An 18937-nucleotide genomic window follows, 5' to 3' on the forward strand; every position below is an offset into this window, starting at 1 on the left:
GTGGCTCATCCCTCTGGGCACAGTCACCAGAAGAAGAGTAGCAAGAGGCAGGGAGACTCCGCGGATGGGGGTGGTAGGCTCAGGAGACAGAAACGGACCTTCCAGCAGGCAGAGGAGCGGGAGACACAAACGGGAGGCACACAGACCCACCATCTGCACGGCGAACCCGAAGACTCTGACTGGGCGGGGTCACCGGGGGCGTGGCCACGTCACGCCCCCGCCCTCGGGCGTGGTCACGCGCAGACCCCGCCCTCCCCTCCCAGGGCGTCACGTGGGCGGGCGGAAGCGCCCGGTGGGGTGGGCGCGCCCGGCCTGAGGCTGCGAGTTCGCTGCTGCGGCGGGAGCGTGGCGGTGCCGGTGTCGGAACCGGGTCTCCTCGTGGTCTTGGCTCAGAGCAGGTCAGTGAGGCTGCCGGGGCATCCCCGTCCCCGCTCCTTCCCCAGGTGTGGCCCGGAGTTTTCCCATTCCGCAGAAGGGAACGCCGAGGCCCCGCGGCGATGCTGTGCCTGACACCTACTTCCGCGGGTGTTTCTGCAGGTTGTGTTATCTGTTCTCCGGTCTCGCGGTGGGGGTGGCGGTGGCTTCTCGACGGTGCGCCGTCGGGCCAGAGACCGTAGAGAGAAGGGCGAACCGGCGGGACAGGGCTTCCAGCCCTCACCCTCTGGCAGGAAGGCTCTCGGGATCGGAGCTAGCCCTGGTCGGACGCCTTGCTTTTCTCATCTGTGAAATGAAGGCTCGCACCTCGTTGACCGCGGAGACCCCGACAGCTCTGCACATTGCTACGACCCTATGCCCAGGACCTGGGCAGTGACCTTGGGAAGACTACTTCCGGTCTCTGCCCCAATTCCCCACCAGTAAATGGTGGCATGGCCTCCCAAGAGCCCCTACCTGGCCCAGTTGTTGGGGAAAGAAAGGAGGTTTGTGTTCACATTGAATGGGGTCACGCCTGGAGTGGGAAATTGGGCCTGGAGAGAGCAGACTTGGAGTGCAGCCTGGGGGGCATGGGGTGGGTGTTTGGTTTCAGATTGCCAGAGGTGTTTTTGTTGCTGGGGAGCTTAGGTCAAAAGCCATCACAACATGACTTCTGGCATATGCACCCCCTCCCCCAAAACTGTCCTGGAATCCTTCCCTGATCCCCAGGCTTGGGGGGTGGGGAGGGCTATAGGGTCCGATGTGTAGAGGTACTCAGGGAAGGATTTGACTGAGCACCCAGGTCCAGACAGGCACCCAGGACGCCTGTCTCAGAGAGCAGAGTGCCAGGCTAGGGGAGACCTCCCAGTAAGCTCATTACAGGGTAGAAGGATACCAGCAGAGTCACAAAGACAGGTCTAGACTGGCACTGAGATGGAATGAGGGACTGGAACTCTTGGAGGCCCAGGGGGAGATGACTGGAATGGGCCTCAGCAGTTGTGTCAATTCACAAGGATAAGGACCCCCCAGAGGAGGGCATAGCTTGTGCAAGGGCAGGAACTTGCATGGCATATTTGAGGAATGGTGAGGAGATGGGTATGGCACGAAGGGGTAGCAAGGGCAGGGTGTAGAGAGAACTCATGCCCGTGTCCCATGGGTTTGGGATTGTCCAGATTCTGACCTGGGAACTCTGCCTCCCCATTTGCCATTTGCTCACAGGAGTAGGGCAAGAGGGGGCTGATCCAGGCAGAGTACTGACAACTAGGGAGGTGGAAATTGGCAGAGGCCACCAGGGGCCCAGATTGTACCCAAGCTTCATTGGGGCATTCCCCACTTGACCCCAGCCTCACCTCCACCACCTGTCGGGTTCCAGTCATGCTTTTCCATACATCAAGCCTCAGCCCTTTGTTCAGGTTGCTTGTCTCCCCACCATCCTCCGTCCCCTAAGTTTTCACCCCTCCAAATCTCCTAGATCCTTTGGGACTTCACAGGTGGGCTGCTTATTGCTGCCCAGCCTTTTAGGCCTGTGTAGTGGCTCAGCTTAGCAAGGGCCTCCTTGGAGCTCTGTGGGGAAGGGGTTTGCAGAGATATGGGAATGTCAGGGATGTGAGGCAGCCCCTGTGCTGCCACCAAACCCTATGTTAATAAAGTAACAAGTCCCCAGACTTCTTAGTTCCTGGCTCAGTTCCTCAGAGCCTTCATTTCCCCATCTGTAGGATGGGGTGATAGCCCTGGTCCCATGCTCCAAAAAGAGCCTGGTCGTGGGCAAGAGCTGGGCCTGAGTCTAAATCCTGCCCCCAGCAGTGAGTGTTTGAATGAAGAAACGGCAGAACCTGGGGGAAGGGGTCAGTTTATAGGGGTAAGGGACCTCTGAGAGTCCTAGGGGCTAGTGATGGACTTGCCCATTGGCTGGAAGAAGGGAGTCCCCTCTGCTCTCCAGGGCCCTCTCCCCTCCCCACCCCAGTCTCCCTTTGGCCAAGCTCAAAGCCAGCCGGCTGATGCCCAAACAAGTAGCTTCTGTTCCCAGGGTAGGGGGAGGGGAGGCAGGCCCTGGGCTCCAGGCCTCTCCCTGCCTCTTCCCCACACCCCCCTTCACTCTGGATCTTAACCCTTGGAGGCCTCGAATGGGCCCTGGGCTACTTGAGGGCTGGTTCCCCATTGCCCACCAGCAGCCTCTTTAGGGCTCCAAGGGTTCTCTTTGCAGTAGGAGGGGATGTAGTGGACGTGAGCTGGAAATGGAGAGGGAAGGAGAGAATGGAGGGGAGAGGGAGGCTGGAGCACATATGGCCATGGACAGTCAGAGACCACTTGGCCCAGAAGCTTTTTTCACAGGTGGGGAGACTGAGGCCAAGGGCCAGAGACAGGACACAGAGAGCGCTGGTGGGGGTCAGTCTTGACTCGGATTCATAGTCTGGCTCCTCTCTGGGAAAGGAGAGAAAGGAAGGGTGCCCTCCTTGATTTAAGTACTACAGTGTGCCTGACACCACGCATTTGTTACTTTACCAGCTTTACATCATTCCACGAGACAAGCTCACTCTCCAGTAAAAGGGGAAGAAACTCAGAGCGAGCTGAGTAATGACATCAGCAAGGATGACAACGTCAGCAAACATGCACACAGCGCCGTTGCTGGCAAATTTATGTGTGTTAACCAGCCAGCCAACCTTAGGAGTTAGGTTCCAGTCTACAGATGAGGCCCAGAGAGGCAAAGTCACTTGCTCAAGGTTACAGCCAATCAGTGGTAGAAGCAGGATCAGGATCCAGGATCCCCTACTTCCAGCCCCCGCCCCCGTCTTCAGCCTGATTTCCCTTCCCATAGCCTGACCTCACTCCTTGAGCTCAGTCCAGGGTCCCAGTCAGGAAGGGGCTTTCCCCTGGTCGGTGTCCAAGGCAGCAGGGTATGACCTCAGCCAAGCAGACCTGGCCCCTCTCCCTCAGGAGCAGAGTCCAGTCCCTTGGGTGGCCACTTTCACCCCCTCCTCTGGTCTCGGGCAGGCTGGACTCATCCCTTCCAGAGCCCTGCACAGAGGAGTGTTTGATGTTTCAGGAAGGGGTTCTGCACTAAGGGTGGCTCCAAGGGTCTGAATAGGAGGATATGGGGGCCCTCAGCGATTCCCTATAAATGCACTCCCCATAAAACACAGGGCTTGCTGCTAACTCCTGAGTGCCCCCAGCCCTGATCAGAGAGGACATCTTGTCCATTTAGCCCACCCCTGTTAGATCCCCAGACCTGTACATTCCAACCAAGGCTCTGGGGAGGATAGTCCTAACCCAGGGAGACAGATGACCCCAGGTGTCAGGGACGGCCTGGGGGTGGGGGGCAGTACATGGTTGGTCTTCTGCGTGACCTTTCTGTGGAATTTCTCTCTGGCTCATCCTTTGGAATATGGTCAGAAGGGGGAAGTGTATTCTATAATCAGGACATCTATTCTAAACCATTGGGACAATCAGAGTAGCGGGGAGGGGATGTGGAGTTAAGTGACCAATTTAATAACCAAATTATTATTTAATAGTAGTAATGATAGTAGTGGTAGCTACTGTTTATAAGAAGCTTTGTGATGACCCACGTCCCGTATGGTTCAGGTTCGGGCTCTGGAAAAGGGCCATGTGCAAATGACAGAGACGAGACAAGAAATAATAATTTGGAAATTGGGGGGCCAGGCGGGAGCCCAACGCAAGAGGAAGGACTCCACTTGTGCTCAGGTCTTGCCATCCTTTTATTCAGTTTGGGATACTCCTATACCCCTTAAGCAGGCAGTTCTAGTAACAGGCAGACTATCTTATCAGTAAGGATTTATATGACTATCTGGTCGGGAAATTGCTTCAGCTACCATTGTCTTGACTTTGCCAGGGCTCAAGGTTCACCAGCTTTCTGGGCTCCTGGTCCACACCTCTCTGCTAGTGAAGACAATGGGCAGCTTTCAACATCTCCCCCTTTTCTTTTCCTTAATAAGTCTTAAAAAGTGAATGCCGCCTAAAGGGTTCGAGTCCTTTTAAGGCTCTTCATTCTGCATCTGCAGGCTAGAAATAAACATGAGAACAAAAATGAGACAAGCAACAGTGGTTATGCTGAGAGGCTAATGCAGGGCTATCCAGTGGAAGGGGTTAAATTCTTTCATGTCCTTTTTAAATTACTGCCAGGTATCCAAGGAATTAGTTTGTAAGTTTGCCTGGGATAATTGTACAATATGCTGCTGTAATTCTAAAATATCAAGGGTTGTGTTACCTTTACGCCAAGCACCAAGAAGGTGATTTTTTATTGATTCCCAAGGGTGCAAGGTATTATTATAGGGAATGGGGGTAACACAAATCTGGGAAAAATTATAATGACACTGCAAGGATATTCTTTGCTCTAAGCTATGGATTTTATCACCCATTCATAAGACTGTAGAGTTTAGTGCCGACAATTCAATCTCAAACTGGCTGTTAATTCTTTTTTGCATAGACAAGGTCTTAGTTACATTTTCCTTAACATGTAGTACAAACTGAGAAGGTTGAACAGTTTGTACCATGGATGAAGCAGCAATGCCCACAGAAGTAAGTAAAATTACGAGGGCAAAGATTCTTGCAATTAACATTCCAAGAAATCTTTTTTGTCTTTTTAATATTTTTACCAGATCATGTATCAGTTGGTAGGTTTAATGAGATTCCCAAGGCTCGGTTAGGTTAGTAGGAACCCAAGCGAAAGCTGGTTGTTTTAAAATCATGAGGAAATACAATGGGATAGTATACAGCCTGTGCATGACACCTCGTACAGATGGCTTGTAGCATTAAGGCACATCTGGATGGGGCCTGAGAGGAGTACAAACGGATCAAACACACAGGCGGTGGCAAATACTCTCTTATTGGGAGTTCCCCATAAGGTACGAATGGAATTATCTGAGCTATAATTAAAACTATACCATTTAATAGGTGCAAGTGCAGCAGCTAATTTCCATTGCGTATTTTGTAGGGGCCAGTTGTCATGTTGTAATTGGGATCCAACAAGTCCTCCTCCATGCCATGAGATGGAGTGATTTGCATCAACATATAGATAGGATGCATTTCCCTTCCATTTTAGGGTGCAATTGTTACTATACGAAGACCCATAGGGGCTCTAATCCACAAAGGAAAACCTGTTACTAAGTTTGCTGGTGGTAGGGTAATCACTGTAACAGTCTTGCCAATTAATTTCTTCCTCGGTGGGGTCCCATTCACAAGACTTTTTACATAATGGCTTAGTCTGGGGGTGGTGGTGTCTTAGTACAGTTACATTTTCTGCACCTCTCCCTGGAGCAAGTAGTGATAGTAGACGTATTTGGGCTTTTGCCTCCCCATCCTTTGGTGTCCATGCAAGCCAGAAGCCTCTCTTTAATTTTACACACAAAGGAGCAGTGGTTTGATTCTGTGTCATACAAAAGGGAAGCACCCACGTAATTATACTTTGCCCATATACTTTCTTGCCCCACCCATGGTCCTCCTGGATGACCAAGGTGTTTGGTATTATTGGTGACTACATTAGGCAGGGGTCTTACCCATGGAGGGTCAGGAACATAAGTCCAAAATACTTCCCCATTTGCCCCTGGTAAAATTACCGCACAGCATGGCAAGGAAGACTTTCTCAGGTGTTCTTGGGTTTTGGTCTCCTCACAAATTCGCTCAGCTTTCTGGACCGTTGTCTTCAACATGCTCCAGGTGACCTCTGGACTGTTTGCCCTCCGCCTCGTCGTCCTCCCACTCCTTATCTTCAGAGGGTTGCCCGGGGTTGCTGTTATCTGTGGCTGAGATTGTCGGAAGCTACAAGGTGTGGCTCCAGGTGCAGGGTCCTCATTAACCTGGCTAGTCCCTCCCTCGGATCCATGTTGAAGTTTAATATTTCTTGCGGGAGTCCACACAGGCTTGGAGGGGTTTTTTGGAAATATACAAGCATATTCTCAACCAAAGGTTAATAAAGGAATCTTTTCTATAAACTAGACTTGGGATCCTTTCCTTTCATTGTGCCCAAACCATTTTCCTTTGGCTTATTTTGACACCAAGTTTGTTTTCATGGGTGTCTTGTTTTCAGCATTACAAGTGAAAAATAATTTTCAAAGTAAAAAATTTTCTTGATGTAATTTACTCACAGGGGATTATTCCACTATCCCCCTTCTTCTTTTTTATTTTTTTTTTATTTAAATAATATTAAAAGGCTTTTGGAAATCCTGCAATGCAGTCTTGATAGCTTTTAATTGTATGCACAGAAATATGACTGGTTTGGATTCATTGCATATTAAGCAAGTTTACTATGAGATGAACCATCAATAAAAACCTAGTTAATGCTTAAGAACAGTTAGGAAACTAAATTTCGTGAATATTTATTTATTTAAATTTGCCAATTTAAATTAGTCTGAAATAAGGCTTATTTTTAAATTTTACTTGTCCTTGGCTGTGGACAATAAATGACACTACCTAAATTTCTGCTATTAGTCTTTGAGTAATTTTACATAAACTTTGTTTAGGGAGGCAAAAATACAAATATTTACTTTTCTTTTTGAGGCCCAATATATTTACTTTTAATTACAATTCTTCAGATATTTGAAGGGGACCTCTCTTTACTTCCTTCCAGAGTAATTTTTAGGCCACACTTAGAGAGTTTCTTTTAAAAATCTTTATCTTTCTTTTTTACACCAAACAACAAATATAACAAACATGGTTGCTTCTTGATGCTTACTAATACTGCCAGGCCATGTAGTCATTAAACGACTTCCCTTATAATCATGGTGACTACTAGTAATGATCAGATTTAGTGCTTGAATAACAATTTTCAGTTAACTCTGTAAATATTAGTGGAAGAGATTTCAAAATTTTAAAATTTCTCCGTTTTATTAAGCTTAGAATTTTACTTTTAAAGAGTATTCCCTTTGGCTTATTTGCATATACAGGGATTATGGGAGGTCTCAGTAACTTTCTTAGAAGACTTCACTAGGATCCAATTGCTTATAAAAATATTGGCTTCTCATTTAGCTGAAATTATATGAAACCTTGGTTATAATTTAAAAAGCTAATTTGTAAAGTAATTAAAGTAGGTATCTTTATTAAAAAGGCAAAGCAAGTAAATTTATATGTTTGATCCATGAGGCACATATGTCGCCCCACCCCCAACCTATTTAAAATGGAGGCTGCTAGGGGCTTTTTGTCTTAAAATTCTGTTTTAAAATTCTGCTGTTGAATTCTTTGGCTTTTACTTAAGAATTAATTTTGTTTTGCCCTTCCTCGGAGGCCAAAACCTTCATAACGTATAAAATATAGGTATATCAGTAAAATATATTTATTAATTTTTATTTGATAAAGCTTTCCACGTAATTTCAAGTATACTAAATTGGCTTAATTTAAAAATATTTCTTTTAAGAGAGAACAAACCTTTGAAAACATTTCAGGGCCCATGAAATGTCCGAAAGTTATTCTTGGTTAAAGTCTTAAAATTTAACTTGGAAAGATCATCAAATATATATATGTGTGTGTATATATATATATATATATATGTGTGTGTGTGTGTGTAATTTAAAGATTATATATTTTTATAATTATCTTAAAAGATATCAATTATATTTAAGCTGGTTTTTGTATTAAAAATTTGGTTCAGATCGCAGAATTAATCCTCTTTTTTTTTTAACTAGATTAGGTTGAAATTTTACCACAACTATATGGTTTCTCCCAATTTAAGTTGAATTTAAAATTTTTAGAAGTCTTAAATTTTATGGTGGCAAGTTAAATATTCAGATTAATAATAACTTCATATATTTTTTAAAAATACAAGACATATTTAATTAACAAATTCAATTCTATCCTCTACATTTTTCATGAGTCAAATTTAGATTAACATTTTAGTATTTTGTCATTTGAAAATACCTACATATTTAAAAATTTTATTATTTAATTAATTTAGTCAACTCCCAAAGTTTTTCTTTTTAATTAAATCTTTATTGTTCAGATTATTGCAGTTGTTCCTCTTTTTTCCCCCCATAGCTCCCCTCCACCCGGTTCCCACCCCACCCTCTGCACTCACCACCCCACCACTGTCCTCATCCATAGGTGCACGATTTTTGTCCAGTCTCTTCCCGCATCCTCCTCACCCCTTCCCCCCCCAAGAATAGTCAGTCCACTCCCTTTCTATGCCCCTGATTCTATTATAATCACCAGTTCATTCTGTTCATCAGATTCTTTATTCACTTGATTTTTAGATTCACTTGTTGATAGATGTGTATTTGTTGTTCATAATTTGTATCTTTACCTTTTTCTTCTTCTTCCTCTTCTTAAAAGATACCTTTCAGCATTTCATATAATACTGGTTTGGTGATGATGAACTCCTTTAGCTTTTTCTTACCTGTGAAGCTCTTTATCTGATCTTCAATTCTGAATGGTAGCTTTGCTGGATAAAGTAATCTTGATTGTAGGTTCTTGGTATTCATCACTTTGAATATTTCTTGCCACTCCCTTCTGGCCTGCAAAGTTTCTGTTGAGAAATCAGCTGACAGTCGTATGGGTACTCCCTTGTAGGTAATTGACTGTCTTTCTCTTGCTGCTTTTAAGATTCTCTCTTTGTCTTTTGCTCTTGGCATTTTAATTATGATGTGTCTTGGTGTGGTCCTCTTTGGATTCCTTTTGTTTGGGGTTCTCTGCGCTTCCTGGACTTGTAAGTCTATTTCTTTCACCAGGTAGGGGAAGTTTTCTGTCATTATTTCTTCAAATAGGTTTTCAATATCTTGCTCTCTCTCTTCTTCTGGCACCCCTATAATTCTGATGTTGGTACGCTTGAAGCTGTCCCAGAGGCTCCTTACACTATCTTCATATTTTTGGATTCTTTTTTCATTTTGCTTTTCTGGCTGGGTGTTTTTTGCTTCTTCGTATTTCAGATCTTTGACTTGATTCTTGCGATACTCTAGTCTGCTGTTGGAACTCTGCATAATATCCTTTATTTCAGTCAGTGTATGCTTAATTTCTAGTTGGTCCTTTTTCATAACCTTGAGGGTCTCACTAGATTTCTTGAGGGTCTCACTACATTTATCGGCGGTCTCACCAGACTTTTTGAGGGTCTTACTAAATTTATCGGCGGTTTCTAGAAAGTTCTTGAAAAACCTTAAAAGTGTGGTTTTGAACTCTATATCCAGTCGTTTGCTTTCCTCCATTTCTGTCATTTGTGACCTGTTTCTTTGTCTCCAGATTTTTTATGCTTCCCTGTGTTGGTAGAGTGGCTTTGTGTGCTAGGTGTCCTATAGGGCCCAGTGGCTCAGCCTCCCCAATTACTTGAGGTGGACACTCTTGGTGCACCCCTTTGTGGGCTTTGTGCACAGTCTTGTTGTAGTTAAGGCTTGATTGTTGTAGGTATCATTAAGAGGAATTGACCTCCAGACCAATTGGTTGTGAGAATCAGCTGTGTCTATTGTGGGAGAACTTCTGTGCTGGAGACACCCTTATGAGGCAATACTTCCTTCAGTGGAGCTTTGGTGCTCACTGACTCTGCCCCCTGAGTGTGCCCCTTGTGGATCTGAGGAGTTGTAATTGGATGGTCCCACTCTGACCACTGGGTACACTGGCTTTTGGATCTAAGGAGGTGCTAATTTAGCCTCTGCCTGAGGCTACCCAGCAGGAGCTACGAGGAGATCTGCAGATTCCCCTTCCTTGTTTTGGATTTGAAGGTGCCCAAATGAGGCCCAGCTGTGAAGCAATGCAAGCTGCTGTGGGGCCTTGGGCCTTGGGCCTTCTGTTGGAAGTTCTGGGTCTGTCTGGCCCAGCTGCAGTTTGTTAGGTAATTTTCAGATTGCAAAGGGCCAGGGCATTCATATGCAAAAGCCTCTGCTGCAGCCTGGGTGGGGCAGGGTCTCAGGCCGGAGCAAGCAGCTATGGCTGATCCTCAGCCCTTCCAACGGGCCTGCGTCTCAGTGTCCCGGTAATCGCTGCAAGCACCTCTGAGAGAAAGCCGCTCTCGAGTTCCGAGTTCTGCCTGCTGCCAGACAGTCCAGTTTCTCCCCGTATGAGTCTGGGTCCCCAGAGACTCACCCGGAATTGGAGTTCAGAGCAGTCAGGGGCTTGAGACTCCCTCCCAATTCAAAAAGACAACTGTGTCCTCAGTTGCCAGCCCTTGCCGTGTGCGCCTCCGTATCTCTGCACTTTGGCATCTCCTCTGAGTCTCAGTGTGCTTTTCTCTTTCCTTCTAGTTGTAGAATTTCCACTCAGCCAGCCTTCCTGTGGTGCTGAATGATGTCCGTTTTGTCTTTTAGTTGTATTTTTGAAGTTGTTGTGGGAGGCAGCAATTTCCGGTATTTACCTATGCCACCATCTTGGTTTCTCCCAACTCCCAAAGTTTTAAGCTGCCAAACAAGTTTGGAGGAAGTCTGTAGTCATTCAAATGCAAATTAGCTATATTCTTTCTGCTGGTTACTGCTGCGGGGAAACTAGTGCAATTTAAAACGACCACATTTTTTCTTTAAGAGGTCTCCACGGGGTGGGGGGTGGGGGGTGGGGGGTGGGGGGGCGGGCAGAAAGCTTTGTCCTTGGCTGGAGAAACAGGTTTGACCTAGCCTGGTCTATTTATTTATTTATTTTTATTTTTAAAAAAATATATTTTATTGATTTTTTTACAGAGAGGAAGGGAGAGGGATAGAGAGTTAGAAACATCGATGAGAGAGAAACATCGATCAGCTGCCTTTTGCACGCCCCCTACTGGGGATGTGCCCGCAATCAAGGTATATGCCCTTGACCAGAATGGAACCTGGGACCCTTCAGTCCACAGGCCGACACTTTGTCCACTGAGCCAAACCCGTTAGGGCTAGCCTGGTCTATTTAAATGTCAAAGAGCGAAGCTAGTTTCCCCCTGGGCTATTGGACCTTCATATTTATCTGTGTTTTAACAATTTTGAGTTCTAGAGCCAATTATAATTATTTAAGGCATTTTCTTTAGCAAGTTTTATAACAGATGATTTATTGATTTTTAGCAGTTTTAATGTTAACTTTTGAACGCGGTCCATTATTATTTAAATAAACTACTTTTTATTATGGAAATACCAATCTTGTTGCTAGAACCAGTTGGTATCTTTCTTTTGTGTCCTTTCCGCCATCTTTCTCTTGAGAAAAAACATTTTGGGTTTGATTCTGTACTATTGCAAAGAGAGTTAAGTTTAGCTCAAAAATCTATCTAATATCCGAAATTGGACGGTTGTGCACATTTGTTTTTAAGCTAGCCTTTCTCCTTACGAGCACAGAAATCCCAGACGCATTTCTAAATTTTGTAAAACTTTTCATGGCGAGAAGGAGACTTTTCCTAGCACACTCAGGAGTTTATGTTACAGGATCACCACGTGTTTCCCTTTCCCCACCTCCTGATTGCTTTGGGGGAAAATTCAGTAAGTGGTTCTGCCACGTTTCTCTTTCCAGTTAAACTAAAGGCATGTTTAATCAGTAAGCACATTAAACCAAATAAAATGACAGACTCTGAAATTTTTTTCTATTTTGCTTTCCAAAGTAATGACTAGCTCTTAGAATGATTTTTGCCAACATTTGCTTATCCCAACGCATTCTTCAGTAATTTTTAAACAAAGCATTAGAGAATTTTTTTGCGGGGAGAGCTGATAGCTCTGCCCTCTCCAGCCGCCTTTTAAATCAGAAGTGGTGGATCCCGCGGCTTTTTAGAAATTATAGATTTTCGATCCTCAAAACAAATTAGGTATTTTATGATTTGAACAAGAAACCACATTTTTAAATATGATAATGGTACTTTTTCCTGAGCCTGATTTTGCACATCAATATACTGTCCCAGTCCTGCCAGCATTTCATAAGTTATTTGAGCATTCAGCCTGCAGTTTGCATGGGCTTGCTCCTGACATTTCTCCAAAAATTCTCCCTTCCATAGTAAATAATCTCCTCCATCCAGAGTTGCACGAGCCAGAGAATACCAATCATAAGGAGCTAATAATGCTTCAGAAATGTTGTTCATCATTTCTCCTGTAAAAGGAGCTGTCGGACCGTTCTGAAGTATGCTTTCCCGTAAGGCCTTTATCATTTTAAAGTCAAGTTTTTCATGGTGTTTTATTATCTGATTTGGAAGCTGTGGGTCAACTACCTGTATAATAGGAAAAGCAAGTCTTTCTTCCACTGACATGTCCTTCAATCCTTCTCTGATGGCTCTTTGCATAGGTGATTCTATTAACAGCGAATTAAATGTTTCAGGATTAGGACAATGGAGGAGGGGGCCATGAAGGCCATTCCTCCAATTTTTCTTTTTGCTCTTCTTTAGGAGCAGAGGGTGCAAGGGGAGGAGGTTTATCCTCCTTAGCCTCTTTAAAAGGCTCTAGCAAATGCAATACCATGTTTCACAAGGAGAAACAGTTTGGAGGCAAAATTTTCCCCTGCTGCTGAGCTTTTTTCAAATTTTGACCCAGTCTTTGCCAACATTCAAGATCTAATGTACCTTCTTCAGAAAACGAAGGGTTATGTTCTATAACATCAAGCAAAAACTGTAAGAGAATACCTTCTGAAACTTTAATTCCTTAAGCATGCAAACCAAAAGTCTACAATGAAGTTTCTTACTTTTTAACCAAATTCTGCCCCATTAACCTGGCTCAAAAAAAGACGTTCCAAAAAAAAAAAAAAAAAAAAAAAAAAGACGTTCCCACCCTACTTACAGATCGCGACTTCTGCAGCTGACTGTGGGCTTTACATTCGGCAAATTTCCCCACCTATACGGTGAATTCTTTCCCACCTGTCTGGTGAAATCTTCCCCACCTTGCCGGTGAAACTTCATTCTTTGCTCTAGGCAAAAATCTTCTTCTCCAGAGGCCCCATGTTTCGTGCCAGATGTGATGACCATGTCCCGCATGGTTCAGGGTTTGGGCTTTGGAGAAGGGCCGCATGCAAATGACAGAGACAAGACAAGAAATAATAATTTGGAAACTGGGGGGCCAAGCAGGAGCCCAGTGTAAGAAGAAGGACTCCACTTGTGCTCAGGTCTTGCCATCCTTTTATTCAGTTTGGGATACACCTATAGCCCTTAGGCAGGCAATTCCAGTAAGGATTTACGTGACTATCTGGTCGGGAAATTGCTTCAGCTACCATTGTCTCAATTAAACAGTTGGTTCATAGATCTGACCTTTGCCAGGGCTCAAGGTTCACCAGCATTCTGGGCTCCTTGTCCACACCTCTCTGCTAGTGAAGACAATGGGCAACTTCCAACAAAGCTTACTTTGTGCCTAAATGTTTAGGCACTGTGCTAATAATATAATTATTTCATTTAATCCTCAACAATAGTCTTATGGGGTAGACTATTTTACAGATGAAGAAATTGAGGCCCAGAGAGGTTAACTGATTTGCCCAAGATTATCCATTCTGTAGTAGAGCTACGGTCTGAATTTCTATTTGTTCACAGTAAGAACCCTGAACACTCCTCTGCCAGAGGAGATCCAAACCCTGTTCTACCTTGGGAACTCCCAGTCGGGGTGACAGGCAGGGATTGGAGGGCCACCTGGTCAGGTGTCATTGCTGGGGCCGACTGTGGGGATGGGATGCCTGCAAGGGCATCCTGCTTGCAGACTGGACTGGTTGCTGCCAAGAAATGAACTCGCAAGGGCTCAGCTCTGGGATGAGCACCTCCTGAGGTCTACTCCCTGTTCTCATCCTGTCTGCTCGGCTTTGCTGAATACAGTAGTTCTCCCAGACCCCCTTTTGCGAATGAGGAAACTATCGTCAGTAGAAGTGACTTGCCTGTAGTCCTTTAGCCAAGGAAAGGGAGAGCTGGGACCGCACCCAGTCAAGGCCTCTGAGGTCTGCGTTCCACCTCCATGCCTCCTGGGACTTTGATACCCTAAGGTTCCTTCACACACTGCCCACCTGCCTTGTCATAGGGCCCAAGTCTTTCTCCCGGATTCCTCGAAAGGTGACTGAGATCAGCTATAGCTGGGTGTCAGTGACTAATTGAACAAACCTGGAAACAATGGTTCCAGAGCTAAGAGGGCAAGAAGCATAGACCAGCTGTGATCAAGAGTGTGGTGCTCAAGGTGAGAGGGATCCAGGGGAGGATTCAGGGTCAGAGAGCCCAACCCAGGCGGGAGGGATGTGGCCAAATCTTCCACCTTCTCATTATCTTCACTGTGAGGGTAAAGATTGTGAGCCAAAGGTGGGGAGGGAGAGGAGGATTGGGACCCCTCAGCCACTTCTTGTTTCCATTCTCAGGGGCAGGGAGCCGGAGGACACCTGGAATCTCACCTGCCCAAGCCCCTGGGGGAGCCTGACCTATACCCACTTCTGGCCATGCAGTGCTGGGGTGAATCAGTCCCCAGGACAGGGAGCTATAGCATATTTTCCACACGGGTGCCAGGGTCTCCTCTGGCACCTTCCCTACCACTCCAGAGGACATTGCCCTGCGCCTGGGTGTCCCCCCCTCCCCCTTCCTTCCTATCATAATTTGGAGCCAGGGCTCAGTCAGGCCTGGAGTCAGGAGCCCCTGGTATGTCAGTGAGAGGCCTTGGGCTGTCACTTACTTTCAGTGGACTCAGCTTCCCCAGAGCTTCAGGGAGGGAGCAGGAAGCAGCAGCTCCTGGGACCTCCCAGGTTTGGGTTTACCAGCCCCAGGTGTGAACAGCAACCAACCAACAGGGCAGGTGAGAGGTGAGGCAGATTGAGGTGGGGGGCTTCTCCACCCTCTCCACTTCTGCCCTCCCTCTCCCCACGTTGAGCAGCTGCAATTTTAGGATTCTGAATCTGAGGTCCTAGGCATTAAGGATTCAACCAATTCCCAGCTTCCAAATTTCCAAAAGTGGATCCTGAGTTTAGAGAAACAGAGATTCTGTGCCACACCTTGGCTGCTGGTGCCAGACAATGACTGGAGAGTTCCTCAGGGCTGCTTGGGGGTGAGTGGCCCAGGTGCTGCCAGGCTCCGTGTGCTCTCTGCACCCACCACCCCAGCATGCACACCCAACTGCCCCTTTCAAGAAGTCTGAGAACCAGGCCCTGCAACGGACTAGGAAGTAGCAGAAGAGACAGCCCCCTTGGTGGGGAGTGGGGAGAGGACAGACAGGGGCCTGGCCTCCTTTTCATTTGATGGTGGTGGGGCTGCCCTGGTTCCCAGGACAGGATTGATGGGAGGCCCCAGGAGGGCTGGTGGTTGGCTGGGTCACAGAGCAAGGTCTGGGCCACATTGCTGGGCAAAACAGGTACTCCAGGGACAGGATGTGGTTCAGCAGGCCCAGGGCCAGCCTTGGAGGGTTAGTGTAGCTAACAGACCTGAGCCTGGGATCCTGAAGGGGAGACATTGCTCCTCCTCGAGGGGCAGGGAAGCTGGGCCTTGGCTGGAGCCTTGGAGTGTTTCACAATGCCTTCCCCCACCTCCTTCTGGTACCCACCTGGGCCTGTGGGCACAACAGCTGCCCTGAAAGAGCCCTGGGCATAGAGCAGGACCTGCCCATGGGAATTTCCTTCCCATGAAGGAATCTGCCCCCTTCTGGAAGACTTCCTGGCTGGGTGAGCCCCTTCCAGCTCCGCATTCCTCTGGGGGTGCTATGAGTGTGCTTGCGTGTGTGTGCCTGTGTGCACATGGACCCAGATGCATCCTTGAAGGTCCTGTGCTTTTGCCTGTGTGTGGTGTGATCAGCATTCCATGTCTCACTGAGTTGGGGTAGGAGGTGCTTGGCTCTGCACCCCTTGATATGTAAGCTGGGTGAGGCTTTCCCCCACTTGAGTGGGGTCCTTCTTCCAGATAGGCCGCTTTGTGGGTCTGCAGCTAAAATTTGACAATTTGTCCCCAAAAGCTTCCCTAGCCTGGTGGGGGAAAAGGGGCCTCCGTGAGGGCAAGGTTGGGGACTGAGCTTTACCAGATGACAACAGAACAGCTCTGGAGTAGGGTCTCTTGCTTGGTGAAGGGGTGCCAGAGCCCCAGCTAAAGGCCTACCTCTCCCCTCAAATAGGCCTGTTCCTGCTCCTTCTGTCTTCTTAGAAGGTAGACCTGCTAAGCCTAGGGAGGCTGAAATCCAGGGAGTGTCTAGTGGTTCTGTTCCAGGACATGAACTAGGACACTCATCTGCCTCTACCGCTTGTGGCCTGAAAACCCACATTTCTCAGTGCAGGGCTGCCCTAGCCGGCTCACCTGGAGGAGGGGAGTTGCTCCAGCACCTCTGAGGTCACCTGAGAGGAACTCCTCCTCCCCGGGGTGGGGGCTCAGGCTGAGGGTTCCTGGGCCCTGGTCTTGACTTGTTGTGTGACCCTGCTTAGGTTCTTGAATCTCTCTGGGGCTCACTTCCCCTCTGGAAGTAGGAATGGTTGGTTGAGGTGATTCCTATATGCCTAGGGAGCAAGAGGTGGGGGGTTCCAGGCAGAGGGCACAGAATAATAAGTGAAGTCCTGGAGGTAAAGTGTCAGACAGTGGGGTTGGGGGGAATGAGACTGGAGAGGAGGAGTAAGCTTCAGGAACCAGAAGGTGGAGGCCTTTGAACCCCATTGGATAATGGGGAGCCATGGAAGGGGCAGACAAGCAGGGGAGAGGCACCTGCCTCGAATTGGGGGGCGGTGTTGGTCTCAGAGACTCCTGAAAGTCTGGGTGGTTCTGAACTCTGGGGAACAGTTGAGGGGTGGGCAGCTTGAGGGGGCCTGAGAGTCAGCACTTTCCTGTGTGGGTGAGGCCCCCCTCTCCCCCCCCCCCCCTGCCCCCCAGCAATGTTTATCGGCCAGCACAGCAGGAAGTGGCTGGGGCGGCCACAGAGGTGAAAAGAACTGTCAGGCCCAGCCATGGAGGGTGCCAAGGAGTCTCTGAGTTGAATCTTTGAGTCCTATTGCCTCAGCCAACTATTTCTCTCCCTACCCATGTCACAGGCCCCTGTCCCAAGCTCCTAACCTGGGTGAGCCAGGCCTTTGTAGATGTCCATCCATCCATTCCACCAGTGGCCGGACATGGCTAGTCACTGGGGATAGAGCTGTGAATGAGACAATATCCCGGTCCTCCCGTTGAGACGGACAGTGAACAGTGTTCAGTAGTGATACATGGGATGCTGGAAAATGATACAGGGTTAGGAGACTGATGGGGGTACTTTTTAGGTAGAATGGTCATGGAAGGAAGGCCTTGTATTTGAGCAGGTGCTGGGAAAGTATGGCAGTGAGTCCTGTAGATGTCTGGAAGAGCTTCCAGGCAGAGGGAGCTCCAGTGCGCAGCCCTGAGGTGGAGCACAAGGAGAGGGTGGAGGAACAGCAGGGAGGTGGGAGGTGGCAGGGAGAGAGCTAGTGGGCCGTGCATGCACTGTCTTTGACTTTCTGTCTGAGGGAGGTGGGAAGTCACCGGGGAGTGAGAACTGGTCAGACTTGGAATCTGTGTTGAAGGCATACATTTATTCCTCCCAAGCTTGCAAGGTGGAGCTGTTGTAACACCCATTGTACAGATGATGAAACTGAGACTCAGAAAAGTTGTCTGAATTTCCAATCTCACAGCAGTAGGAACCCCTGCCTGCCTACCTGTCTGCCTGTCTGCCGCCCTATACTTGGTCCCCAGAGGACCCTGCTGCCCTTCATGGCTTCCTGTTGTCTGAACAGTGAGGGCGAGTGTCTTAGCATGGCCTTCAAGGCCCTTCTCAGCCGGCACTCATCCTCCCTCTCTTGCTCCCTGCCTGTTTCTACACTGTCCCCTCTGAGGACATAGAGTGGAAGGAGGGGCCCAGGTAGCTCCTGGTTCAGATTCTGGCTCCTGTGTCATTTTGGGCAAGTTACTTCACCTCTCTGAGGCTCTGTTTCTTCCTCAACTGTAAAGTGGGCCAAAGCTATCCACTTTCTAGATTGTCTAGAGAATTATATGAAATAGTCCATGTAACATGTTTAGCACAATGGCTGGTGAGCCCTCCATATTCATGACCTTTAAGCAGGGATGGCTGGATCCGATAAGTGGATTAGAATGTTCCCTATGAGCTGGAGAGGAGAGGCCTAGGAAGGAACCTGTCCTATCTGTCATCTGATAATATAGTGGAGGACGCAGAGGTCACACAACAATTGCAGGCCTGAGCCTGTGGGGCTGGCCCCTCATCTCCTTCTCCCTTCTGGCCCCTGCCCCGCCCATCTGGTCACCTTCACCCCAGCAACAAAGGCAGCTTCCCCTTTCAGATGCCAGCAGCATTGGGCCGCTTATTTTCTGGTTTCTCCATTTCAGGGGGCACTAGTGAGGGGGCAGGTTTGGGTCCCTGTTCTCTTAGGCTGCTAGTTCTGGGGTGCAGAGGAACCCTCCTAATCTCTCCTCCTGGGTGAGCACATGTCAGGTTCCTGGTTAACTCAGAAAGGATGGAATCCAGCAGCCTTCTCTTCCCCTCCTCTGTCAGGGCTCAGGGCCAGGAGTGGCCCTCAACTCCTCTGGTGTGTGGTGAGGGTCTCAGCATGTGACTGGTTCTGTCCATTCCTGCTGCCTGGGAGTCTGTTGTCAGCCCTGTGGACTCCCACCCCCCTTGTGGTTAGCCTGTTTCTTCCTGTTTTTGCCTCATTTACAGTGTTAAGAGCCCCCCACCCATCTTCCCAAGGCGGTCAGTGGTCACAGAAGATCTTCCTGCAGTTACCTCTA

The 18937-nt window shown here is 47.8% G+C and overlaps 1 protein-coding gene across 4 annotated transcripts in view; it reads left to right on the top strand.

The window, feature by feature from the left end:
• Positions 1-273: 273 nt before the first annotated feature.
• Positions 274-18937, top strand: part of ARAP1 (ArfGAP with RhoGAP domain, ankyrin repeat and PH domain 1) — a 70115-nt gene continuing 51451 nt past the window's right edge. For all 4 annotated transcript variants that reach the window (XR_004970389.1, XM_036325079.1, XM_036325081.1 and 1 more), the window contains exon 1: positions 274-398. The gene's annotated coding sequence lies outside the window, so the exon portion shown is untranslated. The remainder of the gene's footprint in view (positions 399-18937) is intronic.

This window comes from Myotis myotis, unplaced genomic scaffold, assembly GCF_014108235.1.
Source record: "Myotis myotis isolate mMyoMyo1 unplaced genomic scaffold, mMyoMyo1.p scaffold_m19_p_10, whole genome shotgun sequence".
Lineage (NCBI taxonomy): Eukaryota > Metazoa > Chordata > Mammalia > Chiroptera > Vespertilionidae > Myotis > Myotis myotis.